Consider the following 20,391-nt stretch of genomic DNA (forward strand, 5'->3'; position numbering starts at 1 on the left):
CAAGACACAGGAAATAATTAAAATAATTACATTTCCTTTCCAGATAGGCATAATTGGCATTGGCTGTTATTTGTTGTTGAAGTAAATTGTATCAGCAATAGCTCAGCAAGTGCAAAATAGGCAAAAGAAGGCACCTCCAGCTCAATCTGTGAAAGTTTTCAAATGTTGAAAAAGTTATTTCTTTTTGAGATCTCATACTTAAGGTAATAAATGACCAGATTTGAATTTTGTTCTTGGTGGCAAGATATTTACACTGGATGTCACAATATTGTTGTTAGTATCCTATAGAGAAAAATGACACAATTGGTTGTAATGTCAGTTTCCCAAAAGCATCATATAGTTACATTTTAGGGACAGATGCCATCGAGGAGCCATAATAATTATGACCCGGAGCAGTGAACTTTGCTACAGGAGACTTCCATCCATCCAACTACAATCCAACTACAATCCAACTACAATTGTCCCCTAACCTTAACTTCATGCTTATTATTGTAGTAATGATGACAAAGGTTGTCTTTAAGGAGTCTTTAAGGAAGTAGTAACTTTAAGCCACACCACATGTTTCTCTAACCTTAGCAAAATGATCATTTTAACCCAAACCATGATGTTTCTTAACCAAGTGGTTTTTGTGCCTAAATGTAACCACAGCTTTGACTCATCATAAAACATAATTATTTGTCACCACAAACAGTGATGTGTAATGGTTTTGGAAAGCATAGACAAATGATATTCTGCTAATTACTATCAATAGGGGTACCAGATTAGAAAACGCTCCAATGTGTCATACTGGAGAGTGAAACTACATATTTGATTGTTTGATTTACTTGTTAAAGTAGACAGATTGTAGTGATGGTACAGCTTGACTATTGTGCTTTAGACACTAGTGAGGTTGATGTATTCTTGACTGTTCAGTGCTGAATCTTAGTGTACTATTACTATTTATATGCTGACTACTGTTCAGATCCCAAGTATAATAAGCAACTTTTAGGGGCTCAAATTTAATTTGAAAATGTTTCCTACTTAAAAAAAAAAAAAAAAAATCATTCATGGATATATACTTCTAAATATTGCATTGCAGTGCATGATAAACAATTCCTCAGTGGTAATTTTAGTCACATTTGAGGAAAATAATGAAATTAAATCATCATTCTCACATTTAAGGTGCCATTGGTTCAGGCATTTAAAAGTTTACACCTGTGAAGGTAACAAAGTAATATTTGTTGTGATGCTAATGAAGCGTGTAAACATACCTAAGTTCAGCTGCTATATGCAGCACCATCAGGTTCTAGTGTCGGCTCAGAGCTGCATGTGATGATGGTTGAAATTGGCCTTTTGAGGCAACACTAAGGCATTATCATAGTAGTGTAACAGTGTAAAGGAGTGGAGTGTTGGTTTGTTAACTTACCAGTTCATCTTCAATTCTCAAAACATTTTATGGAAGAGTATTTCAAAATGTTCATTTTAATCTACCAAAAAAATGGCACAGCTGGTTTTGAAGTGGAAAGACTGAGCATTATATTTTTTTTTTCCCTGTTTTCCCCTCACAGCCATCAAGACTTATTGTCCCTGACATGGTAACTGTAAAGCAAACGCTTACAAACCAATTCCCACTTTTTCTACAATCGACCTCTCTTTTCTAGATTGGTGAGCAATCTCTATGAAAAAAAAAATCCTGACCTTTGGTTTTATAGACCATTTGCAGTATGAAAAAATGTCATAGTATGAAAAACCAAATAGCCCTCAGAAGCACTGGCCGGAAAAAGGCCTTTGTAGTGCTTGTGTGTACATAGGTGTGTAGACTTAAAAGTGTATTTGATATCAGTACCTTTACCCACAAGTTCAATTTGAACTTTCATGCACCATAAATAGCCATCAAGCGGACATTTTAAACTTGTGAGATTGAGGAAAAGACAGCTCTTGCATTAAAAAAGACAACCCCAGAACAGATGGGATGCTTTGCTCTGCTGACAAAGCCCAAAGCCTAAGACCAGACTCCATCATGATGACCAGTCCACCGTGGATTCCACAAGAGAAATAGCAAGTAAATCTTGACTGGCTGAGATCCAAACATTCAATTATTCATCGTCAGGGAATGCCTCTCCTTTTCCCAGCCTGACTTTATTTGAAAAATTTGAACAAGCCAAACAGGAAATGTGCTTTCATTTCCAGAGGCAGCCAAGAGCCAAGATTGAACGCCATTTTAATGAGCTTTCCCAATGAGGTGCCACCTGTTTTATCCAGATAATTGGATGATTGGCCACCCTTAAACGACCCCAGTGTGGCAAGCAATCTTTCTTTCCTTCTTTCTCTCTTTTTCTTTCTGCACATCATACTACTCCCAAGAATAACCAAGACCAATCCATGTAGACAGCATATTGTTATTGGAAAGACTCAATAGATAATGAGAAAACTTAAAGCAGACAGCAGAAAAAATATTCTTTTTCTATGTGCAGAAATGAGTCTGTGGTTGCAATGATTGTGATACACCAGTGTATATACTGTTGTAGCTACCTATTTACTTCATTTCATAATGGCACCATACTTGGTCTCAATTAGACCACATTTAGAAACATCACAGCTCACTGACGACTAACAAAATAACCACTGTCGAACACCACAGTCTAAGATGAACTTGATCATTTCATCATTTCACACCTCTGTCTTACATACAGCAGATATAGCTGTCTGATGCTCTGCCTAAAGGGCATGAATTAAGCCAACATTGCTTTTTAGAAGCAAATAGACCAATATCATTGTAACAAGGGAGCTGAGAACCTGTGTTCATAACATTTCCCTCAAATGCAAGAGTTTTAATGACTGACATATGATGTATAAGATACACCTGTATCATAAATAACTGTAAAATGCATTGTGTGTGACAATTTAACAGTATTAATTGAGTTTTCTGATACAATGTTAATTTGTTATCTTTACTTACTCACTGGTATTAAAGCATAAGTTTTGTGTTATTCTACATTTTTCTTACGGTCAACAAATCCCAAAAGACAAAAAACAGCAATGAACTAATCCTACTGACAGTTACTGTCTGTGTAGCCAAAGCCTGATATATCTTATTGCTCTGTTCCTTAGAGCCGCATTGTTTTCCAAGCAATATTAAAACCACATCACTGCACAACAACATTGCACTAGGTGACATGTTCCTTCAGTACCATAAAAACGGGCTCTGTAGTTTATTTTAAGTCAGTCTCACATACACTGTCCTGCTGCTGTAAATACTCAGCAGAGCACCATATGTGTGCTAATTTGCTGCTGAAAATAGTCCCCAACAAATTCTCTCTTTACTGTTTGAGTAACGTTTGCTAAAAACTACAGTGCCCATCTGTTTCAGGAAATTACTGAGGCATTTAAAAAAAAAATTAAACTATACATTGGGGCCTGTTTTGAAAGATTCTAGTCTTCAGTAGTGACATATGGGTTTGAGTGCCACAGACAGGGGTAGGAAAGTCAGAAAGTATTCAGAACAAACTAATGCATTGATGGTGTTGATCTTTTCATGGTATTTGTCGACAGTAAGAACAATACTGAATGATGCTAGCCTTATAACTTCAGGGATAATTTCCAGAGATTTAATTTTTGTGTTTTGGTTTTTCTACTCAGTGATGGCTGTTGAAAACGTAGATGAATTGAGCTGCATTTCAGAAATATCCCAGTTTGCCTGATGTAAAAAAAAAAAAAAAATTCACATAGACACCTCTTAAAACATATTACTGTTGTCAGTATAACTTCTAGACAGCTTGTCTTTATACTTTTCAGGTTTATTCATCTTAAGCCGTAACCTTTGCAAAGTAAGCAATGTTCACTAATGGTGGAAATGATTTAATTACAATTTGGCCAAAGTAGCTTCTTACTACCAAAATAACTCATTAAAGTTCAACTTGAATTAATTGCTTGTGTTTGGTTTTTGTTTTTTCTACAACAGCATGCATATCTGCTATGTACAGCACCTGCCCTGTGTTCTCCTTTGAGAAAAATCGGAAATCAAAAGATAGTCATTTATAATTAATATTTTTTTGGTTTCATGACGCCTGCTGTAAGCTGCTGAATATCACTTCTCATCCGATGAAGTTCATAAACGAGCCTGGCTGGGACATGTCCTATTGAACTTTGGTGGGAAACATGCAGAAACCAGAGCTGTCCACTTTGGGCATTAATGGAAAATTCTGATAATTAAAAAAAACATTATTTGGGGAAGATAACACCTTAGGGACCTACAAAACAGCAAATTAAAATCTTTAAATGACTCAAACTTTTGATAGGTTGTAGTTCCATAGGCAGGTGATGAGTTGGGTCAGCCCACATTGGCACATTAGATGTACTGCAATACAATAGTATTAACATCACACTGAATGATAAAAATTCACATACAAAATGTATACTGCATATACTGAAATCAACTCATTGTTCATGTATCTTTTCAATCTATACATTACAGAAAAAGGCTCCTACAACCATCAGAGGGTTATATGACAGTATGAAAGACAGTAATTTGCCGATCTACTACTGTACTTTAGCAACTCCAAAGAGTGCAATAAACAGAGACCACAGCTTCCTCATGACTGGGGACCTGACCTTTCCAGAGTAGCTGCCCCTCAATTTGCCAGCCCACAGCCCACACAGGCAGATAATAGGCATCCCCAGGAGTCACTATTACATCTACAGTATGTGTCCATATAGTCAAGCATGCACACAGACATGGACACACATGAAGTACTGTAGCTGTACATTCAAATGTCAGGCATATTTGTACCTAAAAGGGTATAGACAGAGTATCTGCCTGGGTTGTGGAAGAACTGCTAAAAATGAAGACGTAAAGGACAGAGTATTGGAAATTAGATGGTATGTCTTGATGACAGAAATATTTTCTCTGCTAATAAAGGATTATATGGAGGAGACATACGCTATACATAAAATAGTCTGTCAACAATTAACTAAATCAGGAATAAGGGGACAGTGGAGTTGTGACAAAAGCTGTGGTTTATTTGTGTAATTCATTCAGGTGTAAATTTAAAAACAGTGGCTTCATAATAACTTTACAACTCTCAGGCTTTATGGAATGTACTGATGTCCAGTGGACATCATGGATGCGGTTTTAAGTTTCAGCTAAATTTTCACTCTAAATAATATTTTATGAAGCTAAATGATTGTTTGTCAAACCTTTTATGTGAATGACATGCTCATGTTATGGTTCTGAACACAGATGTGTGGACTCAAAAGCTAGATGCAGATTATGTGAAGTAAAAACATGGGTTTATTTGGTCAGTGTCAAGGCAGAGGCCAGTAACATGTGGTCAAACAGCAAAGGGCAATGACATGTACACTGCTTTATGCTAATAATCCCACAATGCAATGCACTGCATTTTACAGATGCAAAAATGACTGTTGTAATGTACTGTTGTCCGGTGAATGAGCAGCTGGTACATATACTGAGAGGCTAATGAGGGAGCAAGGGGCAGGTGCGCAGCTGAGGATCAAGTGATTGGAGATGGTGAGAACACTCTGATAGCAGCTACTACATACTTGGTTAAGCCACACAAAGGTGACAGTAATGCTTTGTTGCAAGTGTTTCACTTTCACAAGAGAAAAGTCTTCAGATAGGAGGTCTAATGTCTATTTTCATAGTGCATTGCCTCGTTTTTTAGACAGATTTAGAATTTAAATCTGCAATTCTTCATAGACGGACAAATGTTCATCTGTGACAGCAAGTTGTTTGATATTCCCAAGAAGAGATAAAATGAGACGATGATGGACAGGTGGTTTGGATAAGTAAAAAGGTAAAGATGTGTTCAATGTGTATGTGTCATATTTTTTAGTAGCAGGAAAAAGTGTGTATATGTGCACATACAAAGGTGTTTGTGCAAGCTTGTATGAATGTGCTTGAAATATCTGAACCTGAGAGTTGGAGGGCTGGGGAGTGGGGGGGGGCAGATTTAGCTGGGTAATTGAGTGCTTAATCCCATCAAAGACTGCTTCATGCCGTCCGCTTCTCCCATAATCTGCCCATAATTACACACTCCCAACATCAGGCACACACAGACACATACAAAGTTGAGCTCGTACACATATACACACAGCCTTGTTCAGCCTTAAAAACAGTTCATACAAAGGTTATTGATGGTGTTTTGTTTCCATGGTTACTGAATATTTGTGGACATGTTCAGACTTGAACAACACTAGTGCTCCACCCTAATATATTTAATATAGCTTATTTTGCACATAGCTCATTCATAAAGCTAATAGATGCACTAATTAGCACTTGTCTATATAACATTTAACAAACCTGGTGTTACAGATATGATGTCTGGCTTTTAAAGCTTTAATATGTTACAGTGGATTAGAGGAAAGCAGTTTTACCTCATTAATATGCAAATATATGCATCAAGGCACTCCAAAATCTTATCAGATCATCTCCTGTGTTGGTAAACCTGTATGTGTAAGTATGAAGTTTGAGGATGAAGATGACACTGTGTGTACACTCTGTGTACCAGATGTTCGGTACATACAATAAAACCTCCACAAAAATATCTTCAGCCATTCTTTATAGTATCATTCCAGTCACTCACTTGTTGAGAAATCCATTAGTGTCCGTATTTGGTTTCAGGTTGTCCACAGAGATACAAACCCATTCGTCTGTCACAGTATGATATATATGCTACACAGTGTGCGAAACACACTCTTAACCTATGGGTCAGTGCAGTGAATCCCAGCGCTGACACATCTTTGATCAAGCTACTAAATGGCTCCAACAGGATAGTTGTCCCACATAAATCCTAAATGGCCCAGGTAAGCTGAGGAGGAGGAGAAGGTGGAGGAGGAGGTGTTTTTTCTTAGCCTGGCATGGCCAAAGGGGCTGGCGCTGATGCTAGTAAATAATATGGTAAATACTGAAGCTTTTATTCCTGAACACTCCTATCTGTCTGGCCCAGGGAGGGAAAATAAATACTGGTGGAGTGGGAGAGGAAGAGGGAGAGGGAGAGGGAGAGGGAGAGGGAGAGGGATCATCCAGCAGGGCCTACAGCAGATTAGAAAGGCAGGCTTGTGACTAGAGGCACGGTGGTTTGAGCTCACCTCAGAAAGTCTGGTATAGGAAAGTGAGTAAGTAACACCCGCTCTGCACCTTCAACTATCATCAGTGTGCCCATGAGCAAAGCACTTCCTCCCCCATATGCTCCAGTGGAGCTGCTAGTCAGAAATAGATGATTATAGTTGTTCTCTGCAGATCCCATATGTAAATTTATGTATATGACTGTGTAGTATGATGGAATTTTTTAACAAACTCCAATAACTGTTCTTGAATTAAGAAATAGGTATGCAAGGTTTAAGCTATTTCACTTAAATTATTTCAAAATGAAATATGAATCAATACATCAATACATTCCCATTCAATACATTTATGCAAATGTATTCAAGAGGAGGTGACAAGATGACTGATAACAATATTGAACAGCATCAATTCCAGTTTTCTGACACGCAACATGCTCACGTCTGGACAAGGACGGTACGGTTGCGTACACCCCTGACACCCTCAGTAGAGCGGAGGTCTGTAACAGTGGCAGAAAGACATGAATCTGAATGAATCTCCTCTTCTTCAATATGTAAACTTTTCCACCTGAGCCAAGTTTTTAAAAGTTTTCTGCAACAGATTTTTTTTTAGCCCTGCTAGTGCCGTGGCTCTAGTGGTGGCAATGGTCTGTCAGTTGATCCATCAGGCTACCACTTGGGTCCAGACTGAAATATCTTGACAACTGTTGTATGGACTGCCACAAATTTTTCTACAGACATTCATGGTATTCAGAGGATGAATCCTGCTGACTTTGGTGATCCCCTAAGTTTTAATCTAGCACCACTATGAGGTTGATATTTTTGTGGCTTTTGAGTGAAATGTCTCTAAACTACGGTTGGATGGATGGATTACCATGAAATTTGGCACACGTACTCATGTCCCCCTCCTCCTCGGATGAATTGTATTATTGGTGATCTTTTAAAGTCCCATCTTGTCAAAAATATGTTTTTCTTCTTGTTCTTTCAGTTGGATGTTTGGACTTCACTGTGCAGAATGATATACAGTATGTACAGTTCGTTTCCACATTCATCTGCTGAAGGAGGAAATTTTCTCTGTGTTCACTTTAGATGTGAGTTCAAGTCATGTATCTACAAGCATAATTTGTGACATCACAACTAGTTTGAAGCCAACCGTGGTCCAGTATGCAACTTACAAGACATCTTGTGCCCAGAAGTTAAACTTTGAAATGCAAAAAGACTCTTAATGAGATACTTGCACTTTTTTGTGGAAAAACCATATCAGAAGAAAAATTAGTAGTCAAAGCATAATATTTTTATATATCTTAAAACATGTCTGCAGGGTGTCTTTGACTTTTCATCCCATCAGGTCAAAATTTTGATTTATCCAATAATTACCTGCAAGACTAATGGCATTCCCATCAGACTCACCTGTACTTGTGCTAATTAGCATATGCTGATGTCCATGTTTACTGTGGTGATAATGGTAAACATTATACATGCTCAACTTTCAGTCTGTTTGCACTGTCATTGTGAACATTTTAGCGTGTTGATGTTAGTATTATTACCTCAAAGCACTGCTGTCTCTCGTACAGCCTGCTAGCATGGCTGTAGTAATCGCTGGCATTTTTTTTCTTTTTTTGTCTGCAATGTACCTAATGTGGAAGCATGGGACATGAGATAAAAGAAGGGCCAAAACTAAAAGAGAAAAAGGGAGGACAGAGTGACAAAATGTAAACACCCATCCATTGCAACAACCACATACACAGATACACATGCTCCATCAAATGTTGGAGGTGGGCCAATGTGCACGGTGGCCAGGTCGACCCCTTGTCTTGTTCAGGTGACTGTCAGCTGAGACAGATCGGGAGTCAGGGGAGGCAGTGAGGGGAAGGATTGGGGAAGAGGAGGAAGAGGAGGAGGAGAGGGAGGAGGAGGGGGAGGAGGCAACAGACTGCCAGATCGCTCTGTGGCAGAGCAGCATGGCCTCTGGCACTGTCACCACCGTCGCTACTGCTGCTTCTGTTGTTGTTGCTGTCAAATGACGACAGGATGGAGAAAAACAGAGAAAAACAAGGGAGGGTCGGGTTAGGGAGGACAGTGCTACAGATTGGAAAGACTACTAAAATAGTTTATTCAAGTAGAAATGCTGTCACTTTGCATAAGTTTTTTCTAAATTTAAAAATAAATTGGTAGGGGAAAATGTTTACAGATATACTCTTTGAATTCGTTATAGCACCCCAAAGTTCCCCTAAATCCTAAAATATCCTCTAGGATCACAATGAATAACTGCTGAAGGTCATCTCAGTGAAACATTAGTAAATAGTCATGTAATGTTGAAAATGTATGTTATTTTCTTTTTAATGATGAAATGCTTTTTACAGTACTTTTGCTTGAACAGAGAACTTTGGAGTTTTAATATATTCCTCCACAACTTACTGTATGAAAATATGTTTTCCACTGCAGGGTTGACTAGATCACTGTCTATAAGTAAGAGAAAATAAGAGTATTACATTTTGGCTTAGAGGTTTTCACAGTTTTCTCAAGAGGGAGACATTTAATTCCTGGGTGTTAAACAAACAGTCCTCCAGTATACTGGCATCAGCTCACAGTGCAATGTTCAACAGAAGTTTCCAGCCTTTGTAAACATGCTAAATTGGATTTAGCTTGGAGTATACTGTACTGTCAGGCTAACTGCTCAATGGGAGGAACTGGGTGTCCTCCCTCGCCCCTCACTGCTGTGCTCTGTAATTCTCAGGCTGGACTTCCTGTCTCTGCCTCTAGCTAAGGAAGCCAAATGTCAGTTTAAGTCTTCTTCCACTGCCGTTGGTTTATCTTACATGTTTCTTGTTCATTTGGAGTTGGGTTTAACACACTTAAGGGCAACATGTTTGATTTGGAAAGTGGTAGGGATAACAGCTAAAAACAAACATCCAAGGATGTGAGTTTAAGAGACGGAGGAATTGATGTAAATGTGTTGTCAGAAAGAGAGTGTGAAACCCCTTGGAAAGACTTTACAGCTGGGGATAGTACAAACAAGAGTAGAGAAGTCTGTATGGATCCTGACAGTTCTGTTAACTGTCTTTGATCATTTTTAACTCTATTATTCATCACAAGTTAGAAATAAAATAATTTCCAGGTTCTTGAAACGTATTTAAACATGATATCATGATGTCTGATATTTTTCTTGTATTGCTATTAAAGTAAAATAACAAGGGGTGCAGAAGTCAATGTTTTCACGCTTTGCATATACTGTACATTGCCCTCTCTAAGTACACCAAAATACTGTATTACAGTATGTAAAACTGCAGTAGACTTTTTCCTAGACTGTTGTTTAAAAATTATACATTAAAAAGTATAATTACAGTTCACTACAATAAGTATATTTTTAAGAATGAAACACCAATTTCACCTTTTAAACTTTTTAAAGCAAACGTATGTCGTACTGTGACTTTGCAAAATCCCAGCCAATTAAATGAGTGAGGAGGGTTTGATCTTGTCAGAAAATTGCATGAGACTTGCGTGGCTCTGCCTAAAAAGCTCTTACACATGTGAAAACACAACAAAAAATCCCCTATTAAATTCTCCAGTCATGCATATCAAACCTACAAATGCACAAGTCCACCCACACATATGTGGTGGGGAAGTTTACATCGCTGTTATTCCAATTAGCTGTGTTCACACTTGGCTAGTTAGCTGTGGATGCCTGTAAAAAAGTTCCATCTGTTTATGTATCACAGCTTCATGTTCCTCATACCAGCTTTCACAGGTCATTTAGTCTGCCAGAAGTGACTCAGACCCCACAAACAACGCTATTGTTGTTGTATTATTGTTGCTCCCTTGATAGAGGTTATGTGGTTATAAAGGTGGCTCATGCAGCTGTCCCGAGTCATGACAATGACATTTTAACATCTTGTCTTCTGTTTGAGTTGCAGCTGCTGTAAATGTGAATGTTTCCATGGCTTGACATTAGGTGACTATTTTTAGCAAGAGGACATTTGATGATTTGATGAGGATTTCAGCGTCAACAGAGTTTTTATTTTTCCTGGGAAAATGACATGGAGCTAATCCTGCAGTGAGAGCAAGACAGATAGACTGTGAGAGAGTTTTATCCTTGGTCTTAGAGGAATGGCACGGTCCAAACATCTAACACATGTCCACAGATGCACACACAGACACACACATATAATTAATGATTACCAAGGAGTGGAAATCATCTGGGTTAATTAAATGCCATTATCACAATTAGACTGACAGTTGCAGACATCCCTTCACACTCCTGTACACGGATGTGCACAGACACAACTACATGAATACACACACACTACATACAGTACACATACTGTTTTACCCCATCCATCTGCATGTAACTGACTGACAATTTATTCAGTAATATAGGCATTAAAATATTGGTGTAACCTGATCGCACAGTCATATTTTTCAGATTGGTGTGTAGAATGTAAAGAGATAATCATCAAGTTCTTGTCTTGCAATAACTTTTTCTTAAACTGTTAAGTGCTTATTAAAGGATAGTTTCACATTTTTGAAGTCTGTCTTAATATGCCCATTTGTACAATGAAATAGGTTTTGCTTGATGTAATCCTGCCTGTCCATACTGGCTTTTAAGAGATCCCTTCCCAAATACTTTCAATGTAAGAGTGCCAAAGTCCTCCTTCTGTGTAAAAATACATTCCAAAGTTTATCTGAGCTTAAACTGAGATTCAACATTATGAGTTAGAAAAATCAAGTGGATGTCTTCCAAAGTTAGCCTTTCTAGTACCAACAATCCATCCACCACAGCTCAGCATAGAAACACTGTGGGAAATGAAACCTCAGATAAACTTTGAAATGTATTTTTACACAAAATGAAGGCTGCAGATATTGTCTCCCATAACCACCATTAGAAGCATGTTGGAAGGGGATGTTTTAACAGCAAGTATGAACAAAATTGTAGACTTGAAAAACTGGAACCTATCCTTTGATGTCAGAGAAGTGATGATCGTCAAAAAGGCAATGTGGCCAACTGTAACATAATTTTTCTTGTAAGGTTTTTTCTTTGATGAAATGCATCATCAAGGAAAACACTGCTGAATCCCAAGTTATTCTATTTATTCTAATCAAACCAGTAGGGTGTAGCTGTAGGCAGAGGTGTTCAGCAGCTAAATATATTCACAGCTCAAGCGTGAGGACCGTATGTGCCTTGCACTTCAGTAGCCATACAGCTATTTTTGGTTTCATTTGGGTTTCCTTTTTAAATGCAAATTTGTGGTTACATACAGTAGTTTTCTCTTGTTCTTCAAATGTATGCTGCATATATATATACATATATATAGAAATTGAATTTTTTTGTTTGTTTGGCTCCTTGCAATTTGTTGACATCAAATGGCAACTACAGTGACTTGAAGCTGAAGCCAACGCGGAAGTCCCTTAAAGTGCAGTGCCAATGACAGCCACTAAATGCTGGCTCCAAAAAGTCCTTGGCTCCAGTAGACTCCCATTTAAAAAGCATCAACTTCTCTCTAGAAATACTAAGGCAATATTTTTTTTCAACAGGTCATTATTGTCTCAACTGCTAAATTTTGGCCCTCTAATAAGTATGCTGGTGGTCATTCTGGAAATTATTGCTCCATTAATAAGATTTGAAGACTCCATTAATAAGATTGACAGCTGTGATTGACCGTTGGCTCACCTGCTGCTCTCCCTGGCTCTGGGACTCACATTGAGTTGGACTATTGTCACAATATTTCGGTAAGTTTAATGTTATTTGATAATGATACCTGCCCTGTTAGCACAATTTAGCTAAAGTAGCTAAAGAAAGAGGGCTAAAAGACGTTAAAATGCTACATAGAGCTGAGGGGATTGCTGAGACAGGTGATAATTCTCTGTAGGTTCATCATGACAAGCAACCCATTTCATATACAAGTAGTCATGTGATCCATATAAAAATATTGATTATAGCTAGTAAAATTGTGTCTGTAAGACTTTACCATTGAATGAAGTTTTATCCAATGGTGTTACTAATACTTTTACTAGTCAAGATGAGTACTTGCTTCACCACCAGCTGCATTTTTGCAGGCAGCAATCTCACAGCCTCTTATCATAACCCCAAACATAACAGACAGTGGTGTGTGCATCTGTGTATGCAGCCAACTGGAAAGGCTGAGAGTTGCGGCTGTGAGCCTGCAGCCATAATTGAAATGCTGTTGCAGCCATTGGAAATGTAAAACATATATTTTATGTGTGCCAGAGGAACTTTTCCTAGAGGAACTGTAAGAGCTGTTATGAACCAGAGTCAGAATTTGAAACACTATCATGTTGAACAGAGAGAGAGAGAGAGTAAGAAAATGGCCAATTATTTTAAAAAGTTGTAGATTAGGCTATTACTTTAAGAATGCAAAGAGATATGAAAAGTACATGTTTTCTGCTGAGCTTCAGGCTGTAGAGTGTGTGGGTTGACCACTTAATTACATAGACTGATCAAATGTCTCTTTAATTACCACATCCATGGGTATGCTGGGGCCCTTCAGACACAGCCATGCTGGTACTGCTGACTGTTAGCTTTGATGGTGTTGACCACTGTACTTGTTTTATTCTGCATTCATCTTACTGTCTGATTGCGTGCAGTGACATTGTATCTGTTCTCTGTGAATTTTACATGAGGTTTAGTTGAGCCCTAAGTGCACATTCTTTGACTTTTAGGGGATATTGAAAGTACAATTTTATTTTTTCTTTAACCTTATGCCTATGAGAGTTGTAAAGTTATAATGAGTAATGTTAGGAAAATTATCCATCCTCACATTTAAAATGATGGATTACATTTGCTGTGAAATGTGTTTAATAGATTTTTGAGAACACTGTGAACAGATGATTTTAGGAGTTCATGGAAAACAGCAATAGAATCAACAGCAGTGCTGTAGCTTCTGACTGTGACAAATACACAGGCTTCTATTCATCGCAGGTATTAATTGAGGAAACTGTGAAATAGAAAATTGGTTAAGATTTCCTGAGCAATAATTAGCACAAATTATACTGTACATGTCTGAGCATTAGGTTGAGCCAAATCTGCAGTTATAAGAGAATCCCAGACATGGGTCCACTGGGTGCATTTGTGTCCTGTCTGCACACTTGTCACACTCTGGCATGTGTTTGCACACATGCATGTGTTTGTCCGCCTGTCTGTCCCTGTGTTCAGTGTGTTGGCAGGGCTACCTCCATTACACTGTTCATCAAAACCCTGCTCCCAGGCAACCTTGTCGCCTGGCAACACGAGTGAGGTTCACCAAGGAGGGACTTCAACCAGGCGCAAAGGGAAAGAAAACAGAAGGAAAGAGAAAGGGCAGGACACACTAGCCCCACCTCTAGCTTTCCACCTTTTGGTTTTCATCCGTTCGTACAGTGTTACACAACTCTCTTAAAATCTGGCAACTCCTTTCTAAAACTACATTTTGGCAGCACACTGAAAACAGCTTGCAATTATATTCTGAAACACATATGAACACCAAGCCAGGCAAGTAAGGTGTCAGTGTCATTTTGTTTTTGGCCTGCTGTTCAATATCCCTCTGCCAATCGTCAAAGCTGGCTCCATAGGCAAATTATAGGACTACATGCAAACTCTAACCCTCCATCACCCACCGCTGCATGCATGTGCATCCGTACTGGAGGCTCAGTGATCGAATGTGAAATGCGTCTTCATTTTAGAGCTGTTACACCGTAGAGCTGCAATTACCCACTGATGCCTGCTTACCGCCAGGCAATCAACACTCCATTAGCCCCTCCACACTCAGCCCTCAGACACACATATGCGCTGACACCCACAGACACACACACACATGGGCAGGCAGACACATGTACACACAAATGCACACTCCCTTCTCTCCCCTCCCAGCAACTGTGATTCTGGAGGGGACGCAAATCATTACTGACTGATGCAGCTTTTTCTCTTTTTTTCTTTTTTTTTACTTCCCTGTTTTTCTGTCTCTCCCAGCGTTTTTTCTCAATCCTTAAAATCGTGCTGCTTCCCTAGTTTCTCCTTCCTGAAGGGACTCTGGATTTTTCCATTTTTAACATATTCTAGCAGAGGAAACCGATCATGTAATACTTTGCCTGAGGTACAGTCGAGAGTAAATGTGTTATTCATGGCCAAAGGCATTTCTATCATGTTAAGTGGAAAATCTGCTGCAGAGAGGTGACTGGGATGCAGGTGGTGCTGAAATGAACATAAACATACTCACACACACACACTGAAACATGCTTATGAATCAGTGCACGGCAGCACAGACACATACAGTAGAAACAGACAGTCAAAAATAGTGAGATAAATGTGTAAATCTGCTTTCCTGGTTAAAATAGTAAGTCTCTGCAGGGAGCAACGTTGTGCATTCCAGTTCACAGCTTTAGACTGATATATATTCCTGTTTGCTTGTGTTTTCTCTCTCTTAACTTTCTAATCCAGTTGAGCACACAGGCACCCTCCAAGTATATTTTCCACCCACAGCACATATTACTTTCCTGATCAGTCCTCCACTCTCAGCATGTGTGAATTGTCGCCGACTGCCACCCTTCAAACACTCGAGGCGAGAAGCAGGCAGTCCTTCACTTTGCCTTCATTAAATTGGCGTTCTTTTGGGGAACTGTGAACAAACATTCAGCCCAAGGTGTCATTATTCATACTGATGACTCCCCGTCTGAACACTGACTGAGGGAAAAGCAACTGACATCCCATATGGCAATATTTCTGTCTGGTAAATCTTACATAACATAAAACATACAGGCATATTATGAAATTGTCATTACCACATGATTTTTTTCTTTTAAATGTGGGTAATAACTGCAAGGGCATTCAGTCACCTTATGTAAAGTACTGCATAGACTGTGAAAATAGCCCTGAGTCACTTGGAAGGACGATGTTTGAGAGGTTTTTTCTAAGTTTGAAATATGTTTCCATTTGCATTCACATTGCGGGTCAGAAGAATTAAAAAATTTACAGAGTGAAATCTTTCTTTTTATTAGAATTTCAACCCTTCTATGCCAAAATAACCTCTGTAACTATACAGTGAAGAAGTATCTGCTTTTCAAAACAGCTTGCTGTAGCTGAACAATAGAACCACTTAAACTTACACAGGGAAATCTCCTTCACACAATACAAAATAAAAGCAAATAAGAAAAATATTACCACTTTGTGAAATTGATTTGTACTGTATGAAATGTCTCAAAGCTCCACTAAGGGTTGTTCAGACTCATCCACTTAACCTTAACAGACAGTGTTGTGAATAAAAGAAGTTATCGTTTTGCTTGTTTGTTTCGCAAGAATTTTAATTGACTTATTATCATTTTCATAAGACAAAGTCAGGGAAACCCTTTGAAGAGCACTTGTACTGTAAAATAGTGTTCCTGGACTCATAGCACAAATGTAAAGGATCTCCATACAGTGACAGTAAGCAAATCTCTTTTATTCCCTAGAGAACCATCCTTTGTTCATTTATTTACTTATTTGTTCAGTCAAACCCCCAAGTGTGTCCTCTAATGTCTCCACTGTGAATTAATACAAATATTTGAAATATGGTCTTCAGTGTGCAGGTAATTAATTCAGAGATGTTAAACTGTGGTTGGAGTAGTTAGTTCATGAGGAAGAGTATGCAGGTTAATCTGGATTAATAATGTGTATGCTAAAACCGATCTCTATGTTAAATATAGGTCAAAATGATTCAGCTAGAGAGGAAACAGATTAAGTGTTGTGTTCAGCACTGGCATGTGTAATGTTATGCAAGTATGCATAACACCTATTAAAGTGGATTTATAGTTGTCTGTCAAGAGGTTAGTATAGCTACAGAGCCTATGCACATACTGTAGCCACCGTAGCTTCTCCAGAGGCTACACCATAGTTGACATTCACCTCTTCAAAAATGTAACGACACATTAGGGCTATAATGGCTATAAAGACACCGCATGGAAACCACAAAACTGCGTGACTGGCAGGTTTTAGTAGCTTGTGTTTCTGATGGTGGACTACATTAAACAAATTAAGAAAAGAATCAAGAATCAAAGCAAACATCTAGCAAAGCCATTTTCACTGCAGACCTTCTCCTTGCCATGGTCGTCACTTACTGTCACAGCGAATGGAAGAACATAAGCATGGTGAATGCATGGCAGTAGTCCTCTGTTCAGTGACAAGACAAGGTAAATCTTCGCTCTGTCCCAAAGTAAATGAACAATGTATGATTTACTGGGTGGGCTAAGCATGAATGAGTGGTGGCAAGAGATGACAGGATAGAGGAGGAAGATAAAAAAGAAAGGAGACACACTGAAATTAATGAGAGAGAAACTGAAGAGCTGGGGAAGTCAAAAAACAAAGCCGGGACCATTAAACAGACTATGTGGTCTGTTCGCTGTTTATCCAGATAAATATTAATAATCATCCCGATCTTTAAGCATGCTTGACTAGCCTGATTAGCATGCTTTCCACCTGTCTGTGTGTTGCTTGGCAACCATTCTGCTAAATGTCGCTGAAGAACTACATTGCTTGGTAGAAAGATGATTATTTGTTATCAATAAATGATTTAATTTTTTGTTGCTGTGTTTTTATTTTATGAAACCTTGTCAGGTATATGTAGTAACCATTTTATAAAAGCAATAAGCCACAAGAGGCCATGGTTTACAGTGATTTTAGAACAGATAAGGGGCATTGTTAAGTAGGATGCGGTGCCTAACAACGCCCCTTAGCTGTCCTAAAATCACTGTAAACCACAACCTCTTGTGGTTTATTGCTTAATTATAGGTTTTGAATGTGCTGGTCTCTTGAGCCAGTTGTTCTGTTTAAAAGCTAGCTATCTAATAGTGGTTTGGGGTAGTACGGCCTAATTTTAACAACTGCCTCATGTTTTCTTATATTCTTCTCCAATTCACGATAACTCATTCTTTTTGTTCTGCGTCTTGAGCTACAATCCCATTCATTCAATCTTTGGTTGGCCACAGTCACTCTTAAATCAGTCATTCCATGGAGACAGGTATTGTCAGGCACGCAAAAACTCATCTTGATACCAGTGAAACACCTATAGCCACTTTAGCCAGAAAGAGAAATTCAGCCCATCTACTCATTGATGTTTTTTTCTTCATTCCCACTCCTGTGGTCCTACACATTTTGGACTGGTAAAAAAATTTTTTACAGCAACGTGGATGGGCATCTCTTGCAACTGGCAATGAAGAGACCCTAAGAGTCAACAAAAGTCAACAAAAGTTGCTGGTGTGAAAGTTTCTGATTAAAACAGCAGTGCTAAGGTATTGCCCAGAGATACTTTCTAAAAACTTTCCCTGTGCTACTTCTGTGGTGAATGTATGTATGACTTGGCTTTTGTGCTTAGCTGTAAAGAAAGTAAAGAAAACTAAAACATAATGTTTACTGCTACCACTATTTTCTATATGAAAATGCCATCATGACATTTTTGCTTTTTCATGAAATGTCTTAACTATTGCATGGATTACCATGAAATTTGGTGTACAGGAAGAATCCTAAAAACTTTGATGATCCTCTGACTTTTCCTCTAGCACCATCATGAAGTTTTAACTGAATGTCCCCCTCAGGTGAATTTTAATAACTTTAGTGATCCCTTAATGTTTCATCTAGTGCCACCGTCTTGGTTTATTAACAAATACCTGCAAAACTAATGACAATCCCATCAAATGTACTTTGTGTTTAGTGCTAATTAGGAAAGGTTGGGATGTTAACTTGCTAAAGTAAGATGGACTACATTTATGGCTCTCATTCACACTCAGTCACACACACACATACACGCAGACACACACATCAATGGCAGTGAGCTACCATGCAAGCTGGCCTCATTATCAGGAGCAATTTCAAGTTCAATGTCTTGCCCAAGGACACTTCGACATGTGGACAGGAGAAGAAATTGAACTGCCAACCCTGTAATCAGTGGATAACCTGCTCTACCTGCTGAGCCACAGCAGGTATAATGTTTATAATGGTGATCATTGTCATTTTGACCATGTTAGTGTGCTGATTTTAGCATTTAGCTCAAAGCACCTCTGCACCTAAATACAGCCCCACAGAGCCACTAGAATGCTGTAGACTCTTAGTCTTGTTTCAGCCAAAAACAAGACTAAGAGTAATTTCTATGTATTAGAAATCACGTATGATGAATACTGTAATTTTGCCAGTTATTAACTTTTATTTGAGAATGGTGTTCCAAAAATGATCTTGAAATACCATTGCATGTGTTGCTGGGATTAATAGAAGATTCTGAAGCTATTTGACTTTACACTTTTTTCAGTTTATGCCATCTAATTATCACTATCACCAGCTAGGTATGTCAGCATATCAAAATGACATATTTTTATGAAATTCTACCACCATGGCAGAGAACAGATCAATCTACCAACCAGGCTGCTTGCAGTACAAATCCAGAGTTACTCAGTCAAAGCCTGAAAGAGAAAGTCATCTTCCTTCATGTTTCTCACAAATCTCACTCTCATCCCTCCCTCCTTAGCCCCTCTCTTCCATTTTTTCTCAGTGACACCAGCAATGTAAATAATTACCCAAACTACTGAGAACGAAAAACAAAGACAGAAAAAAAAGAGAAATATTTCCTCCTACACAAACATCTCATAAACCACCACTCTGTCAAAAATGAGCTGCATTCCCGATTGCAGTCTTCGATCTGTATGTCAGTATTTCGCTGAAAATAGTAATTAGGTTGTCAGGGAGAGAGCATGCGAGAGAAACATAATAAGCGCCCCACACACGGACACGCACACACACACACACACACACACACACACACACACACACACACACACACACACAGGCACACACACACACAGCTTGGGTAGAAGGGACAGTTAGGGGACAGAAGAGCCATTATGAGAAGCTGATGGCAGTGACAACCATGTGCTGTATGTCTTTACTCCTCCCTGCCAAACATATTGACTATGTATTGACTTTTTTATCTCCTAAATGGAGAACATAATGTACATATCACTGACAGGTCATTAGATCTAAATATGCATCCATTGTAGTAGTGCTGCTTTATAATACACTTACATGATCATTATTCTTTCATCCAACCTTTCGACATTTTTGTATAAGGGTTGTACTCACAAATATTGCAACATACAACATTGTGGAGGATGTAAGACTGCAAAGAACACCTACCGAGAAAGATTATTATACAGTTGCCTGAGCAGATATTAACATTTAGGTGGGAATGGACTGCTGCCAAAGCCTCAGAGGCAAACAGTTGTCACTGAATTGCACTACTGTCATAAAAATTGCAATGTGCATTCAGGAGGTCAAGTACATTCCTCAAGCTTGATGTATTTGCTGGTCACTGCCCTGTATAT

Source organism: Thunnus albacares, chromosome 22 (genome assembly GCF_914725855.1).
Source record: "Thunnus albacares chromosome 22, fThuAlb1.1, whole genome shotgun sequence".
Lineage (NCBI taxonomy): Eukaryota > Metazoa > Chordata > Actinopteri > Scombriformes > Scombridae > Thunnus > Thunnus albacares.